This window comes from Mixophyes fleayi, chromosome 2 (genome assembly GCF_038048845.1).
Source record: "Mixophyes fleayi isolate aMixFle1 chromosome 2, aMixFle1.hap1, whole genome shotgun sequence".
NCBI classification, from domain to species: Eukaryota; Metazoa; Chordata; class Amphibia; order Anura; family Limnodynastidae; genus Mixophyes; species Mixophyes fleayi.
Window position 1 is genome coordinate 236,557,565 of NC_134403.1, and position 19,621 is coordinate 236,577,185.

A 19,621-nucleotide genomic window follows, 5' to 3' on the forward strand; every position below is an offset into this window, starting at 1 on the left:
TTACGTCGCTACAGTGGTTATTTAAGCCGCCGGGCACCGCTATCTTTTGTGCAGTGCATTGGCGGAGCCACGGTGAGAGGACGTTGTGGGACCTCCGCTGTAGAAAAGAAAGAAGTCGGCGGCGGAAGTGGCAGGGTGCCCCTGTCAGGGCAAAGAGCTACCCTGCCACTGGAAGAAAACGCTGGAGATGTCGGCGGGGATCCTTTATAAGGGCTAGGAGCGACTCCGCCCAGAAGACAGCCGTGCCAAACCGGAGAAGAGGCACCGGCGGCTGGATGACCCGGAGAAGACGTCGGGAGGCAAGTAGAGTATCCTGCGCCAAGCAGGAAAGTATACTCTACTGTTAGGTCGGGCACAAGGCCCGGGGCTCTGTCGGGCACTAAGCCTGTGACCACTGTTAGGGGGCACAAGGCCCTAGTGTTAAATGGGCATAAGGCCCATAGGTAGTCAGTTAGGTATTATGCCCATTGGCAGAAAAGGGCACAAGACCCTGTAATTAGTGGGCAAGAGCCCATAGTCAGGGCACAAGGCCCTAGGTAGTAAAGGCCAAAAGGCCCTGTAGGTAGTTGGGCATAGAGCTCATAGTCAGGGCACAAGGCCCTGTAGGTAGAATGGGCATGAGAGCCCCGAGTTAGAAACTGTGCAGTACCAGAGTGGTGTAAGTGAATCTAGGTGATAGCCCTAGAAAACAGTTGAGCAGAAGGATCCTGTTACTGCTATACTTAACTGTCCGGTTAGATAGCAGAGGTAAGTGTCTCCTGTGGGCAGTCTTCCAGATACAGCAGCAGTCTTATTGTGCCTGTGTGTTGAAGTATTGTGCATTGTATTTGGTTGTGCTGTGTATGTTTATTTACAGGTGCAAGACGTCAGGCCCCTTTAAAGGTTGGCTCTTTTTTCTGACTGTAATCCTGTAATACTCTGTGTCTGTGGGGACAAGGGGTAGTTAGGAGCTCACACACAGTTAGGGAAGGACACATGGTAGTCTTCCTGTCCATAGTTCACCGGGGTTACAAAGGAATTCCTGCGGCAGTGATTGGGCACCTCATTGGCAGTGCAGCACAGCCCTTTGAGTTCTAGGGGTGCATCCCATGGTTCCAATCGGGTGTCCAGTCTGGGTTCCGGCAGGGTCCCTGGCGGTTCCAGATTGGGCGGTGTTACACTTGGGTGAAGGCGACAGTCTCGAGTTCCGGTAGTGGCCACTGGTGGTTCTGAGCGGAAGCTGCCACTCCGGTGGTGCGTTGCTCCAGTGAGCCCCGGTCATGCAGGTGGCGACTGGTCCTTGGGATTCCATGAGTGACCCCATAGGGAGAAGAAAGTCTTCTTGCAATGACCTGGGTGAGGGTATAGAATCAGCCCTCCAGAGTAGAATGTGAATACCAGCTGGGGTTCCCTGTAGTTAGAGGGAGGAGGTTTAGGGAGTACACTACACCCAGTTTATAACGAAGTTGCGTACCCGTCTACTAGTTGTTTGTTATAGGGTTGGGGCACCTGTTGTTAACTAGTGCCAGTTGTGTGGGTGGTACATTCTAGCCTCACTTGTAGAGTAGAGGGAAGCTGTGTTGTTTTCTGTCTTCCACAGGTGACGGAGAGGAGCAGAAGAGCAGGGACCTGAAGTTGGAGTGTCCGGGTAAGTATAGCTCTCTATTCCCACTTCTGGTTTGGCCCTCACTGAAGGGTGAGTAGAGTATTTGGGGCGGGACTGTTCCAGGTCCTAAATACTCGTAGTTCCGCGCCCTTGGCAAGAACAAATCGAGGTGGCGGCAGGCATTGCCTAAACTTCTGTTTCTTCCTTTGAGGGAAGTGGAGTGAGGGGACAGAGGTTCGGTTGCTGTCTGCTGGGATAGGAGAGCAGCTGGGTTGACTCAGAAGCGGACGGAAGGTGGCCATCGTTTGGAAGGTAAGATATTTGTGTGCGTCTGTCCTGTTCCCCGCAGGTGTTACATTTTGGAGTAGTCGGCAGGATCAACAATGGCTCATTGGGGGATCATTCTGCGGTACGAGGGACCCAGCTGTGTCATCTTGTGCGAGGAAGTGGCAGCGTTCCTGAAGCAAGCCTTGGAAAGGTCTGGGAAGCAGAAGAAAGGATGCACTCATCTGTGACAGTTGGAAGAAATGTGGTGCTGAAACTGTGGGTTGTCCGGATACTTCGCACATGACTGGCCAGAAGACGAGGAGGTCATTAACGAGTGGGAAAACGATGAAGTCTTCGGTGAGTGGGAAGACAAGGAAGTCTTCGAGGGATGGCCTGCTGAATGTTGGATCGCAGGTGATCTTACTGTCCAAGCAAGATTCTTGTCACAAATTCCCGCGGCAGCAGGATACAGGAACCGGGATATGGGACACATCGGATACATCAGACGACTGTTCGGTGGCTGTGGAGGAGTTGGTCCCTGAAGAGGAAGGGAGATCTGTGACGACTCTCCACTGGGAAGCGTTGTATCCGGAGACATGTGAAGATGTCTGCCCAGTGGTACCTGAGATAATGGAAGCCATCGGTACCCCGGAAGAGAAAGCTGCTGAAGAGGTACCGTATAGAGAAGACGGTACGCTGGAGAGTGCAGCTGGTGAGTGGTGGATGTTGCCACCCTCTGAAGAAAAGTCCAGATTCACCGAAGAGGTATCGGACGAGTGGGAGGTTAAGGCGGAAGCCGAGGAAGAAACCCCCTGGATATCGGCTTGGGGTGAAGAAGTTGCCAGGATGGTGTGGATCCTGCACGAGAGGGCATTACAGAAGAGGATCCGACGGACACGAGTCAGGGATGCCGGTAATCGACCCTTGAAGACGAACGTAGAGAGGAAGTCGTTAGTTGTGGGGACCACAACGGAAAAAGTTGAGGGTAATATGGAGATGTTACACTAGGGTGAAGGCGACCAAGTGTAACACCAAGGTGGCGGCAAGCGAGATTGACTTGAGTGTCTCTGCTCCCTGCCATGGTCTCAGACAGTCCTTTTCTGGTAGGCACGGCCTAAACTTCTGTTTCTTCCTTAGAGGGAAGTGGAGTGAGGGGACAGAGGATCGGTTCCTGTCTGCTGGGATAGGAGAGCGACTGGGGTGTCTCAAAAGTGGACGGAAGGTGGCCATCATTTGACAGGTAAGATATTTGTGTTTGTCTGTCCTGTTCACCGTAGTCATTACAGGTGCCTGCCTAAAATGTTCTTGGTCCTGTGTGCAGTTTGATGGTGTTAAAATTATGTCAGGCCACAAATCCTCCCTGTTTGCCCTACAATTGATGTCACACACCAACCGTTCCATTTCTATTTGTATATGATTGCTTGCACTTTTCAGTTTGCTGTAAGCAGATGACATCAATTTGCACATTCTACCATATTTTCTGTTAGCGCATCTGATCATTCTGTTAGTGCATCTGAGAATTTTGCCTATGACCTGTTTACACTGAACCCACCTGAAGTCTGGAACTATAGAAGCAAACCACGTCATCTGCATTGTTTTCTCTGTAACACTGAGTGTATATAATATAGCTGTGCTGGCACTGGCCTCAGTCTTCTCTGACCACAGTATTTGTACTGTGCGCAGGTACCAGTGGGAGCGCAGCTAGCAAAAGCGAGCGCAGCGGTATGTATATATCTTTTGGTATTGGCTGTACTGTATTATAATTATGTATTGAACTGCTAAAGTTTGCTATCTGCTAAAATAAATTACTTTGTGCTTTGGAAACACAAATCGCTTATGCAATGCTTATTTGAAAACGATAGAATTACTTCAATAATTTGGGGGCTCTTAGCGGAGGTTACGTTACCGGAAGGTACGCAACGCTTACGGATTTCGGTTCCTCAACAAAGGGTGGATTGACGCGTCACATACGGGAAAGAACGCAATGTGTTCAAAACCTGTTGTTCATTCTGTGTTGAGAAACCGAATGTCCGTTGTTGCTTAATCTGAAGGAACGCTAATTTGAATCTAGGGACAAGATAAAAAAAGGTTTCTTTTTATTGTCGTTTTGCGTTTTAAAAGGTATTGCATTGCATAGGGTATGTGTACTTCCTGCATTGCGTATGTGAACTTCCGGTATTGTTGCCACGTGTTCAAACAGTCGTGTTCATAGTCTGTTATATATGCATAGTGTAATTACTTGGTAAAACCTCTGAAAAGACAGTGCTATTGTTTGGGAAATTAATTTTCTGCGCAGAAAAAGGTGTATGTGTTTTTGTAATGTATGATTTTGAAGTGAAAGTTGATCTACTGTTGAAAGATACAGGGATATCGGTTGCTATCTGACGAGGCGGCCTGGACACCGAGGTTAGGTAAACATGGTAGGTATACTGGCAGCAAAAGCTCTGTTTGAAACGAGAACAGTTAAAAAGGCTTTTGAAACGTACTCCCCAATAGTAATCGCAAAGTTTAGCGATAGCTAGTATCGCTAAGCGGTACTAAAAAACAGGAGTGCTTAATATGCTACAACCGTGTATGTATTCATATAGAATGATATATTCCTATGTCGCATCACCTGTATGAGATAGCCAATCTCCATACATAGAACAAATACAACAAAAACACAGGTTACGTCCAAATAGGATAATAATTATTGATTTATTCAAATTCAAAAATCCCTGATCTCACATATGTCATGTACAACTATAAACAATGACATAAAAAAGCATATAGGACACCATATAAACTTGTGATTAATAACAATGCGGTGTCTGGCCAGTACACCATAAAAACACTGGATAGAAGTGCAAAATAACAAGCTTGTGTGTACAGGTGGTATATAGCAGGATTGATCTCACCCGTCTGTAGGATCTTTCTATAATAAGGAGATGAAATAATTATTCCTTTAATCTATTAGAAGGAAGTATAATATATTGTTGTCCTGATGGTAGTAATAATAGAGAATACGTTCAAGATGGCATCAATGATCGATCTCTTTGGAGATACTCACAGACCTCCAAAGTGCTGAGGTATAATTATTCCGCTGTATATTTCACAATCAAAGATGAAGTAATGTATTCAGTTCCGGCTAGTTGATAAGCAAATCTAAATCGACAACGATAAGACCGGACACGGAGATGACGTTCAGCTTGGAAGGTTGACGTGCCGAGATGCTAGCGTCTCTCGGATCAGCTGTCAGATTAATTATATGCAGCTCCACATACCCGTTCGGGAAAGTAATAAGGTCACGGTCCTTCTTATTAGTGTAGAGTAATCTCCTGGAAGATGATGATAATAATGGTTGTGGTAATGCTACCTTCTTCTTCAAAGATAGATCCAGATGAAGGAATAAGTACTAACGCGTTTCATCAGTAAGAACTGACTTTTTTTAAGAAGATGAAATTCAAATTTGAATAAATCAATAATTATTATCCTATTTGGACGCACCCAGTATCGCTAAGCGGTACGATTGGACTGCATGGTTTATTGTGCAACCGTGATTGTGAATTGTGTATTTCTGTTGTCCAAAGTGATATTTCTGTGTTAGGAGGTGGGTGACGTAGCCTGATTAAATCGTCCACGGTTAATCTCTCGTAGGCTCTGTTTGAAACGAGAACATTTAAAAAGGCCCTTTTTGCGTAACGTTGAGAAATAGGTTGGCACCACACGGACAAGGAAAAGGAACAATCCCACCAGCAGGGGCAGCGGCTGAAATTGGTGATAATAATGTAAAGGTTAACAGAGGAGGAGACATCCATTTTACTGCAACAGCAATTCCAGCAACTAGTTCAGAATATAGTGATTTAATAGGCTTACATTCTGTTAGCACAACAGCAGTTCCCAATGGGAAGGCGGACAAAGATAGTGAAGTTCCTTTAAAACAGGTAGCAAAACGTGATCCATGGACTAGGTCTGAAATATTTTAATTTTGTCTGATTTCCCTGATCATAGAAAAGATTTGGCCAAGTGTCAGAAGTTTATTAGATATTATTGTAATGTGTACGAGCCAACTAATAATGATTGGCGAGTAGTGTTGAAGGCCTGCCTTCCTTTCAATGCTGATATACAAAAGTTTATTAAGGATTGTATGTTGGAGGAGGATAGATCCTCAACAGAGGGTGATAACCATGAAAATATTAACCGCATAATTTCTCAATTGGATTTATACTTTCCTGTGGTAGTGGACTGGAGTAACATTTTTACTATCAAATAAAAGGAAAGTGAAAAGGTAACAGATTATTTTCAAATAGTTCTGATAGCAATGGGCCAAATACACTGGGGTATCAGACATAAAAGATAATGTACACTACAGGGGGGTTGCTGTTTCAGTTTTAATGGATGGCCTCAGGGAAAACTTGAAAAGAGGGTGCAAACTTCATTACCAAACTGGAAAGGAATCACTGTAAATGCTCTCAGGGAGTCAGCTATAGGACATGATAGAAGTATAAATAAACAGAAAGAGACACTAAGTGATAGGGTAATGATGGTAAGTATCCCAGCACTAGAGGGACTGCACACACGACCACAGTATAATAACACCTGGTTTAAGCAACAGAAACAACATGAGTTGAGGAAGTGTTTTAGATGCCATAAAACGGGACATCAAGCAAGGGACTGTACAATGACAAGAGCAGAAGCAAATAGACTTGGGCCACCTAAGTAGGAATTACATAGACACCCACAGAGAAGGCACACGCAAGTCACAGAGGTTTCCCAACAGTTACCTACACACCTCACAGCAGCAAATGTACTATAATCAACTCTATAAGTCAGGTCATATCTGTAGTCCTACAACCAGGCAAGGTAAATGTTAATCTGTGGTAAGTATTAGTGTGGAGGGTTAGAAAGAAACTGGTTTAAAAGTATACATGGTTGATTTTGCTTGTTTGTTTTATGTTAAACAAAATTTTCCTGTGAGCTCACTGGCTGATTAATTATGATACCAATATATATTGTATAGTGTGTCAGATATATATTAGTTGGTAACCTCTAATGATTGAATACTACTCGATAGTGTATAAGGTCTCTTTATTGATCCCTATCCATATATTAGCTAAGAACAGGCAAAAAGCATTTAATAAAACAATTGTAGATCATATAACTACATAAAATTATGCTATGTTAAAAATACAATTCAGGATAGAGCAGATAAATAAACAGTACTAGGCCTGATATAACATATAGCGAGTCCACTAATGGACAAGCTCTTTGGATAAAATGTGAACTTTCGATTCCCTATATATTGAAACTAAAAATGGAAAAAAATATATAAAATATAAAATTATATATAGATATCTTAGGTATACAATGCTAGACAACGGATTCAAAACAATTGAGAAATCTATAATGATAATTGTTTTATGTTGTCATGTTTGCTCCTGATCGCTGGCCAATGGTAAAGAATGAAAATGTTTGTTTCGTTTGTTGTTTAAAGATAACTATCTTGTCTTTTCTTCTCACAGATAAGGGTAGACAAAAGAAATATAGACTTAGTGCTTAAGGGGGTGGGATAGAGAAGTAGTAAAATTACTCTTGAAAGACAAATTAACAATGGATCATTGGAACACTCTTTGTTTTAGGCTGCAGTGACTCATGATAATTTGTTTGGCTGAGAATCATTATCCAAAAAAAATGAAGTATGTACATACTTTGCTCTAAAATATCGTTTTATGTATTTCAGATAAGTATGAGTCACTAAGAGTTAATTTTTCATTTCTCTATTATAAGTTATATATATATATAGTTATGGTAATACCGAGTTCTTAATGAACAAAATGATGGACGGCACTGGATTGCACGGTTAATGTAAGACCCCCTAGTCAAGTATGGTGAGGGGTAATAGTTTAGTGAATAACTAGGGATTAGTGGAATGAATACAGCCATTTTCCCATAGTGTCCAATCCAGCTGTCATGCCTACTGTAAAAATCTCACTTTCTGCATTCCTGTTTGTTTTCAAACCCTTGTATTCAAATCTTTGTATTCTTATTATTCGTTGCTCTCCTATTTTCTCATTCTTTACATCTATGCTAGTATCTCTCTCTCTCTTCTCTTATATAGAGATACAAAAAGATGTAGACACAGTCTCATTAATGGGGCTAAGACATTTTTTTTACATAAGACGGACTCAGGGATATACACACTAGATTGACATGAGTTACATAAACAGTTAGGGGTTTGTTTTATGTGTATAGAAGCTGCTAATTTAAGCAGAACATTTGTTTTTGGTTCTGGAAATACGATTCACATTTTATAGATTGCATGTCTGGTTTGTTTTTTTCTCCTGTGCAAAGTGTGCCTTTATATTTATGCACAAAGGGTGGATGGATCGCTAGAGGTTAGACATACAGATATGCATCTCTGTGTAGAACATTGGAGTAGGATTTTTGCCACAAGATACAACATAATGTGAAACCCTAGAAAATGTAGAATTTTCGTGTTTTATATTTTTTTACTGTTAGACAGACATGTACTGGATACTGTTATATTTGAAGAAAGTGTTTTTGAGATAGACCCCTTTGCATTTCTCACTAGCCAAGTAGCTGAACATGGGGTACTGAAAATGGCATGTGAGTTGGCAGAGGGAAAATCGTTTGATATACATTGGTGTTCAGCATTTTTCTAGTCTAGGGGGCGATGTTGAGGTGACGGAAAAATCCTTTATAGCAAAACCATCACATGAGTAGGACACTACATAGAGGACTTGATACAGTGACACAGTTACCAACTGAAGTAGCTGCTAGTAAAGTCCACACTTTCACACACGACTATACATGGCTCTCACACCAGGGCGAACATAGCTGTCAAACAGACAGCAGGGTTTTATGTGGCAGCTGACAAATCTATGTTTTGTTTTGTTTTCGTTGTATTGTTCAAAAATGTGACCACACACACACACACACACACACACACATATGCACGCATATACATATTTGTTAATATATGAAGATTTGTGTTACCTGAAGAATACTGTCTGGAAGGTGAAGAGATGTGGTTAGGAGTCTGGGGGACCCTGGAGAGATGGACAAGGTAGACCAGTAGCTCCCAGGGTGTATCTTCCAGACCGAGCGGAGGCAGCACATGGTCTGGCTCAGCTGGGTACAGAAGGTATGTGCAAGCTGGTAAGAGTATATTGGGGTGCACCAGACGTTTCTTCTCAAGCTAGTAGGACGGCAACGTCCTGTCTTGATTGAGAGAATGTCCGGAAGATGATACCAATAGAGCCATCCTATATCCCTCCTGCAGAAGGGGTTTTCTCCAGGTAAAACAAATCCACGTCATCCAATTACCACCTTGCAGGATCCTCATGTATACACTGGTGTACCGATGAAATATGTCTGGGTAAAGGTGTATTGAAATGTGTCTAATGTATTACTGTGTCATATTCAAAGCTTTTGTTATTCAATGTGATAGCCCTAGAGTTATAATAAGTGATAGGGGTATTCATGTTACAGATAATAAATGTATAATGTATGAGTAGTGGTAACAGATCACATACTTTTGATTAGCCACAAACCAGTGTGAGCATAAAGTAACGATACTAGTTAGAACGAATCGAATAGAATGAGGGTTGGAACTTGATTGAAGTGGCTGGTAGCTTTGGCCACTAGTCCTCCCCACTATCAAGACCACTCCTGAACTGCCTACTAACCTGTTGACTTTTGAAATGTTTTTGACTTCTCTTGTGATGAGTTTGTAACTGAGAGACTAGTCTAGACCTTGAGAGGAGAGGTAAATAGTGAGACAGCAACCGAGAACATTTAAAACACTGTCTCCTGAAAAAGTTTCACTAACTGTCAGGACATTGGACCGGGAGAGTAAGTTGTGGAACAGTAATTTCCTAGGCTCAGGTTATGTGACAGACAGGTACCAAGTGTAGGCTACCAGCATCACGACCTCAAGGGTAGCAGAGACACACTGGTACCAATTTCACCCACTGCAGAGGAGCCAACACCCAGAGAAGGGTCCAAGTGCACTCATGAATCTGTTCTGGGAGGCCTCGAATGCAGTTAGTAGCACCTGAGCCAAAGACTAAGACAGTTGTCCACCATGAAGTTGTAGTTTTTCCTGTTCTGTGTTTCTCTCATCTCAATCTCTTTTCAGGAGAGTCAATTCTTTTAATTGTGGACAGGTGACAGAGGCTGGTTCAGGTAGTGATACTGAGAATGAAGGAGAAGTAGGTAGCACAATCGGTCCAGCCAATTACTCTATTCAATTCAGGGGTAAAGGGAAATTTCGAAACCTTGGAGCTTGGAGAAAGTGCGAGGGGCTATTGTCTGAGTAGCATTACGTCCGTAAGTACGTTGACCCCATAGTTGAAGAGAGGTGCATCCAGCGATGCCAGTCGAGTAATGTTCAGACTTGAGCAAGCATCCTTGAGAATGATTATCCTTCTTGGGTGGGTAAGGTTGTAAACCAAAAAGTGCTGGGTGTGCTCTCACGTGCCTCAGTGATTATATCGAGTAGGACTAGTTCTCTTTCCACTAAATATTTCTGAAGTACCCGAATTATGGGTGGGAGGTCACTAGGGGAAAAGTACAACACCTAGGTCCTTAGTCTGGAGTCTCCCAATAATTGGCAAGCCGACCATTGTTTCATGTGCAAAGAAACTTGAGTATTGGGAGACTGGAACGAACAGACAATAGCCCGCCCACATGTGTGATGAAATTATTAGAGTGTATATACTAACGCAAGCTGAAGGAGATTGTATATGACATTATTGATAGACATATGATGATGTTGTTGATGAACATGTACTATTTAAATGTGGTCTGAGCTAAAAGACATGCCACGTGGACAAATGAACCTGTTAGACATGAAGAACTGTAATAGAGTATTCTGTATAACTGATACAGGTTCTATTGTACTCTGTACCCCTCCAAATAATGTATTACATGTTTTATTGTACCCTTGAGGGGCATAACAAAAGGTTATCTGCAAGCTCCAGAGGTATACGGTCTATAGTAAAAGAAAAAAATTGTTTTGAGGATTAAAGACTCTCTATTGTGATAACTGGTTTAGATCTACAGACTGCGTGGTCAAACACCAAGGGGGACTTGCATTACAGAGCAATGAAACATGATACTGAGATCCTGCATATAAAATCTTTAGGGTGATAGTTTATTATACTATCAAAGGGTGGAACTGTCTAAGTCGTATAATTGGATGAACGAAAGTATATTGGTTAATATTGTTTTATCGTGCGATTGCACTCAGTATGCCACGCTACAGGTGGTATGGCGCAATTATGCGGTAAAATCCTTACGCACACACTCGCACTACAACATTTAGTTATTTATATAATTCATATTCATTTTGGTTCCGTTTTACAGTGATTTATGAGCAGATAGTATTTAGTTTATTATTAGTTTATATATTATGATTATATGTACACTTTAGTGGTATTTAAGGTTCAGGTTATAGGTAATGTTTCATGTCTCGTATCATTTTAATCCCCTATTCACCAGCGGTTGTCCGGTTCTTTCGCCGAAGAGATCTCACATTGCATACTCTAGTTAGTTATGTTAGGGAATAAATACTTAAAGTGATACTGACTGTAATTTGTAAATAGACTAGATTAAACTGGTTTCTGGGCAGGAGAATCATCTGGAATGTTGACCCTCAGCCTTGGAGGGGGTTGTTTGAATTAGTCTATGAACTGTTTACACTGGATCCACCTGAAGTCTGGACCTATAGAAGCAAGCCACGTCATCTGCATTGTTTTCTCTGTAACACTGAGTGTATATAATATAGCTGTGCTGGCACTGGCCTCAGTCTTCTCTGACCACAGTATTCTGGAGTGAAGTACTGATCGCTGGTACCAGTGGGAGCGCAGCTAGCGCAGCGGTAGATATATATCTTTTGGTATTGCCTGTACTGTATTATAATTATGTATTGAACTGCTAAATTTTGCTATCTGCTAAAATAAATTACTTTGTGCTTTGGAAATACAAATCGCTTATGCAATGCTTTTCTGAAAATGATAGAATTACTTTAATAATAAATATATATATATATATATATATATATATACATACATACATACATACATATATGTATACATACATACATACATACATACATGTACATGTGTCTAATCTAATTAAACCTTTAATAGAAGGGGCAGGCTTCAGTAAATACTTCAATAATTATGAATAAAATAGAGTATCCCGTAACATATTTGTTGTGTGTGTATATGTATATACATACACTAATATATATATATATATATATATATATATATATATATATATATATATTCAAAACTGAAAAGAGGAAAGACTATTTTGGGCTGGTCCCTGCACTGACCCAAGTCTCTATTACTTGGTGGCTGGCCCCTCCTCCGAGACCAGCCACCTTCTATCATTGGCCACGGATCCTTACAATCCGTCCTCCCCTTCCCCTATGTGTGGCCTGCTATTGGTGTCACATGGGACGTGCACCACGTGACAGGTGCCGTCCCATGTGCGAAGAGAAAAAAGGCCATACATTGCGCGGATTGAACAATGTTAGTGGGGGTAGTATGTTAATATAATGTGTGTGTGAGGTGGTTAGTATGTTTGATATAATGTGTTTGTGAGGGGGGTAGTGTGTTAATATAATGTGTGTGTGAGGGGGGTAGTATGTTAATATAATGTGTGTGTGAGGGGGTTAGTATGTTAATATATTGTGTGAGGGAAGGGGATAGTATGTTAATAAAATGTGTGAGAGTAGGGGGTTCTTAATATAATGTGGGAGGTAGGTTATTAATTTAAAGGTGGATTGCAGGTGGATGATAATTATTTAATGGGTGCCATTTTATTTGTGGGGTGATGGTGGGGCAATTTAATAGTGGGGTCTATCAATTTAAGATAGGGTGATTGGACGTTTAAATTTAATGCTGGGGTGGTTTGGAAGCTCATAAATGAATGTGAGGCTGTTTGGGGAAAATTAGGTCTTTTTATTAAATGTGAAAATGAATTATTTAATGCCGTGGATGGTTGTGGGAAATGGTTATATTTTTTTAAACGTAAATGGCATTTAATTTATTTATAGGGCAGTTTGGAGGGAGGGAAATATGTTTACATATTAAATGGGAATAGCATTTTTTTAATGCTGGGCTGATTGGAGTTTTCAAAATTTCATGTACCCATTTTTTTTCCAAACAGGGCCTCCAACATTCCAGTATCCAGACAAGCAGCAACTGAGCTAAAGACACCAGCAGTCACAGGTGGTGCAAGTGATAACAACAGGTAGGAGAGAGCAGGACAGTCTGCCAACTGCCCTGAATCTAGTCGGACAGTACTGAACTTGGGTGACTCTCTCACATAGTCAGGATTGGGTCTGACTACAAGGACAGTTGGGAGGTATGTCCCGCTTTACAACGTACTGCTCGTGAAGGCAGAGCTGCGTGCACCTAACAGTAGTGCACACAGTGTTGCCTGTGTATTTGTCTAAAATAATAACCATGTTACATCACAGGGGCCCCCCTGCCTAAAGTGCCCCGGCCCCCCCTGGGCCTTAATCCAGCTCTGGACAGATGAGACTGCCACCATAATTAAATTAACTTGTGTGGTACATGCCCACAGTTGGTTCACATGACAAAAGAAGAAAAGCTACACTCTACTCAACACCTCGATTTTGGCCTGGGCCTGGACATGGGGCTGCAGATTTTCGTGACAGGGAAGTCTCCCACCTGAATATATAACTCACCAATTTACTGATGAGGGCCTAAACAAGAGAAAGATAAAACCGAACAGGGATACTCACTGTCTTCTCGTGATGGTCGCCTGCGACTCCCAGGAATGGTGTCTAGGAAAAAGGGATGACTAATGACAACCCTCCCACAGAACTGTCTACTGTACTGGTATGTACTACCCATTCTAATGCTACTTATAACAACAACAGTGCAACAGCAGATCTCCGGTCCTAGCAATATTCTATGTGACCAGTATGCCGCACTACTTTAACTACTAACACTGGGTGTAGTGTACAACCCTTTCAACAATACCCACAGTTCTAATCAGACAATCCATGGAACAACAGACAATACAATAACACAAGATACTAAAAGCCTATCTTTAATGGGAGTGCAACAAAATAAAGGAGTTCTCACAGGTCTTTAAGAGACTAATACAAAATGGCCAATGAGGATTTAGTGGTCAAATTGGTCCAGACCAGGTGCAGTCTCACAGTCACAGGGCTAACCTCCTACTGTTGACAGGCCTAATGCCTTATTTTGTCTCTATAGGCCTAGTGCCTGAATTACATGTGGCCCCAGGCTAATCCTGAATAACTGTGCCCCTTAGTATTCTAAGCTTGAAACTACTGTGCACCACAGGCTATTTCTGAACAGAACAAGATGCGCCAAAATATAAATGAATAGAGTCCTACAATACTCGTGCCTTGTGCCCAAAACTGTGTCACGTCCTTGTGCCCAATAATATAACATGAGGTCAAAGGTCTTCCGCAGCTCTTCCTTCTGGATCAGACATCTTCTTACTTGATTTCATTGTCTTCTCTCAGGAGCGGCTTCCAGGTTTACCTCCGCCATTATAACTGAACTCATGCTCGTGATGGCTAAATATGAGCCATTGCGAGGGTGCAGACCCTGGCCAGCACTGATTGGATTGCCGCACCACCAAAAATTGAAATGACCAGAGGTGTCCCCTGATTGGCACACCATTCTAACCACTGATTTGCTGGCAGCGAATCAGTTCCGTTTTACTGTCACCAATGTCAGAAGACGCTGAATGGGAAGACTTAGCTGCATTGCGACATCAGCGATCAGGCAAGTTCCTCGCAGTGCACCACTTTTTAATTGTGCAAATCTGAAGTCTTTCTGTGGTTGTGTGCCCTCTACATAATAAGTAACACATCTAAAAATGGTCCCTCTCCTTCCCTTTATCTCATTACAATAATCCTGTGCAAAAGAAATGTGCTTCTGAGCTGCTCTGCAAAATGATGCAAATTGTTGCATCTTCTCTGTTCTTTGTTAGGAATGCCTACACTCTGCCCAACTCCTCCCACCTAGCCTTGCAAACTACTGCTTTTCCACACAACTTGTCGACTAGCTGCCTAAACTTAACTCTGCTGAAATCTAGGCACACTTATATAAGTTAAAGAGCAAGGCTGATTAAAGCTCCCCTTGCACTTTGCAGCAATGCACATTTGTAATTTACCTAATTACAATCCAATTTCTTGGACAGATTCTGTCGTGCCAAAGTCCTGATCCCTGAGGTTCCATTAATGGCTGTAATGACAAAGGTGGCATAACACATAGCATGGGAAACTATTTCCCAGCAGAGTTCCTCAGTGAAATACAGTTTTTTTTTTAATATAAAAAATTAAATATAATACAATTCATCTTCTGCTAAGTGGTCCTTTAAAAAAAAAATAATAATAAAAAAATACATATTTACTACCCAGTCCTTGATTAACCTTGTCCATTAAGGGCAGTCCTGGATTAAAACAACTGGAGGCGCTGGGCTAGGAGAGGCCCAAACTTAATTGCATCTGATCATGAAATACAAAATGTATCTACTGAATGAAAGTAGAACATTGCTGAAATTGTATCATTGATAAAAAGATTGTTTGCAAGTGTATTACCTTTAATACGTTTATAAAAGTATTAATGAAGATGTTCACACAGAACATTCATAGGAGAATCATAGCTATCTAATAACATTACACTATATATAGAATTATCCTTAACATTTTCTTTCCAGCTTTTCTGGATGCAAACTTATCAATTATATAATTAAAATCAGTGAGTCACATTGTATCATTTTCTAAGCAGACAATGCTTAGATCAGACAACTGATCTTGGTACATTGTTGACTGTGGGTCATTCTCTATTCTTTTTAGTCTAGAAAATGATCTTTCACCAGTACAGTTAGTAACCATTAAACACAAGAGCAATCTGAAAATTGTTTCCACATTTGGTAAAGCTGTCTGAATTTTATCATTGAATATTATTTGATACATCTTGGTGGTTGAAATGTTCTTTTCAGGAACTTGTTTGATGTACGGAATTCATCAACTAGATAAAGAGGTCAATATCCTCTGGATACTCTTGCATCAACATATCGATGCCATTTTCAATCTGTTCCCTGGGTGCTTGCAGGTTCACCAAAATGAAAAATTGCTAGCTACACTGCTGCTCTTCTGTCTAGGTTGGATTCAAGAGCATTCATAACAGGGATTAATGAATTTACACTAAAAATGTTTCTTGGAGAAAGTTCATCTAAGGCTTAGGGTGCTGTCTCATCATTGTTTTGTTTCTTTTGGACTCTATCATCATCATCATCACCATTTATTTATAATTTATATACCGTCACTAATTCCGCAGCGCTGTACAGAGAACTCACTCACATCAGTCCCTGCCCCATTGGGGCTTACAGTCTAAATTCCCTAACACACACACACACATACACACACACACACACACACACACACACACACACACACACACACACACACACACACACACATACACACACACACACACACACACACACACACACACACACACACACACAGACAGAGAGGGAGAGACTAGGGTCAATTTTGTTAGCAGCCAATTAACCTACCATATGTTTTTTTTGGAGTGTGGGAGGAAACCGGAGCACCCGGAGGAAATCCACGCAAACGCAGGGAGAACATACAAACTCATTACAGGTAAGACCATTATTCCTTCCAGAATTTTTTGTTGAATGGCGTTATACTTTCCAGTCATATTGGCTGCATTGTCCTATGATTGTCCTCTCCTCAGCCATAATGTCACAAGTTTGATCTTTAAGTTCAAAAAAACTCAGAAAGTGTTCAACTGGTAATCCATCACACATCTAACAGTGATTGTAATTTGATTAACATGGGAAACATCAGGGGTTGAATCGACTGATAAACTAAAGTAACCAGCCTGTTTGATGTCACTCAGTATAGCTTTTCCAACTTTTAGCCATCAACTGGATAAGCTCTTCACATATGGTTTTGGAGTACAATGGATTCAAATTGGTAAAAGCTCCATCCCAGTGCTGACATTCTGATGGACCTTACTCTTTCCAGAATGATATTTCCTTGTTATTCAATGTGGTCCATAAACCTTTTTGTCTCTGAAATCACTAGTAGCATGAAGAGTTGGTATCCTTGTGTCTGCAATCCTAGGGTTGTCACTGATCTTATTTGTTTTGTTTTCCAAGTCTTTAAGACGGTAATGAGCTTGAGCTGCATCTTTTGGTATAACATCTCGTGGTATGTTCCTTCAGTGCCTTGTGTTCATTTTTTGGCTATAGGTCTTGTCAATTTATTGTCACTTTCACCAGAAGTTTCTGTTGTGGTTGTTACTGACAACAGTTCTTGGGAGGCTGTGTTCTGTATATAAACTGATTGTTCTTCAGTCTGCTCAGACTACTTAGTGTAGTCTACTTGATCTTCTTCTGTTTGTAAACATGAATGATCTGTATCTGAGGGATCATGTTGGGCTATTTCTGCCTGTTGTACAAAGCCATATGACGTGATTGGCTTTAAACGCTTGAATTTTTCCACCTGTTCTTTAGTTTACTAGCACAACTTTCATATTGCTTGCTCATTATATTTTCACAAAAAGTTAAAATGAAATATTTTTGTGAATCACAATGATATAAATGAATCCTCACTTGTTCTCAAAACGCACGCTATAATGAGGGACCATGAACTGAACACTTGTTCTGCTTCATAGCTGACTTAATCATTTGATTCTGAGTAGCTTTAAAGCCCCCACAAACTTTACTAAACAGTAAGTATGTACTGTTATATAGTCATAGACTCAAACGTGTTTAATGTTTACTAAGCAACTCTTCTGTGTGTAAAATCAATGATTCAAGGGCAAGTGCGTTTGGCATTGGCATCAATCTGTTCCTGAGCTTTGGATTTGTAAACATAATTTTGGTCTAGGTGCGCCCCTGATTTTTATTTTTACAAATGAAATAAAATTAATGGAAAATTTGTTTTGACAGGAGACTGAGGCGCCACTAGATCCTGGACTGCAGCCCGCTCAGCCCATATGTAAATCTGGCACTGATCAAAAGGCTACAGAATCAACTCCAGGCCTGAATGTGGGCTACTACATTAAAATATAATTACTAACAAATAAACAAAAAAACAACTATTGCATATTTGTGCCAGAAGAAGTTCCTCACCAAGAAATAATCCAATAAAGATTTGAAGTGATTTTATAGCTATTTAAATTGCAATTTGTTAGTGGTTTACAGATCAATTTCCTAATTAGAAGCGCTATTAAAAACATAGCAACAATTAAGTCACCAGTTTTCTAAATTTTCCCCCAAAATTCCTCAGACATCCAAAATCTTGGCAATCACCAGTTTCTCAGTGTTCTGTGTAATCTATGAAATCTAACTTGAGTCAGGCCATTGCAGGACTGATGCCTCTTTGGATGAGGCTACAAAAAATATTGTGGTCCCCTCAAAACCTACAAGACTACAAAGGCTACAAGTCCTGCACTGAAATGTGCAGGTTCTTCCCAAACCTCATGGCTCTGTGGGTCAAGGTAATGAACAAGATTGGGATCCCTGGAGTAGAAACTTTATCACACAATTTTCAAAATATAATGGACACAGGTCACTTAGATCAATGGTCTTTATGTGAAGAATATAAATAGCACACACACAATTTTAAAATATATAGTTGCTCTTACTCCATAGTTCAAATAGGAAATAAAATGTAGAGCACCAGCTCTGTGCTGACTGGGGTAGTTTTTCCATTACGGCAAGAGGGCCCCATGCTCCCTGTTATCCCTGGTAACCCTGTGACAATGGAAACAAGCTCAACTGTCTGGGGGCTGGTTGAGAATTTGAGAGGGGGATGGCATGCTTTCTTTATTATTCGGGTACCGTGAAATGAAAATATATTTTCACATTCATTTATATAAGCCTATTAATTCCAATGAGGTTTTTACATATAGCGCACACACTAAGCCACATTAAAATTAATGTCTCTGAAATGTATGAGAAAAGCAGAGATAATTTTAAAACATTGCTGTTGAAATCATGTTTTTTAAACTGATTGAAGTCTCAACAAAGCGCATGAATTTGAAATAAAATTGCTGTTTAAAAGATTAGAGACTGGCTATAAATATTTCCTGTGTTTTTTTTTGGTTTTGCACTTTTAGTCATTTTTAATGAAATATACTAAAGATCTACTATCTTTAGTAGTTTTACCTTTCAAGTGTTATATTTATCTATTATGATAATCACTACCTCTTAATCGTCAGTATAATTCACTGCTGAATCCACTGGGTAAGGTGATAGTTGAGCAGTCTTAGGGTAATGGTGTGTTGCAGACATGGTAGTTAAATTATATTTAATATTAAATTATTTTAATTAAAATAATTATACAATAATAGATTGTCATTGCTGACACCCACCCAGTTTTCACTAACATTTTGGGATATAGTGTCTAGTTCTCTAGTTTTGCGTTTCAAAGAATGTCTGACATAGTCCTACAAATATTATATACGTGAAAACAGTGAAAATAATAGGTGCATGGGTACAGTTGAATAGCATAATAAATGCATGGATGCAATTAACAAAACAAATTGCATAGTATACAGAAAAAAATCAATGTAAGGCATGACAGGGACAATGACGACGAAGAGTGGACGGATTTGAGACATTAAGTAGAGGACTCTGACAATGAGGCTTGAGACACTGACCAAAAGAACTTGTATAGTTCAGTCAGAGAATACAGCCTGGAAG

The 19,621-nt window shown here is 40.7% G+C and overlaps 1 long non-coding RNA gene across 1 annotated transcript; it reads left to right on the forward strand.

Moving 5' to 3' along the window:
- The first annotated feature begins 2,577 nt into the window (after positions 1 to 2,577).
- On the forward strand, positions 2,578 to 18,869 carry LOC142140323 (uncharacterized). Its single transcript, XR_012688406.1, has 4 exons — positions 2,578 to 3,092; positions 5,489 to 5,608; positions 16,478 to 16,547; positions 17,864 to 18,869. It is a non-coding gene; the product is annotated as an uncharacterized LOC142140323 (long non-coding RNA).
- The last annotated feature ends 752 nt before the right edge of the window (positions 18,870 to 19,621 follow it).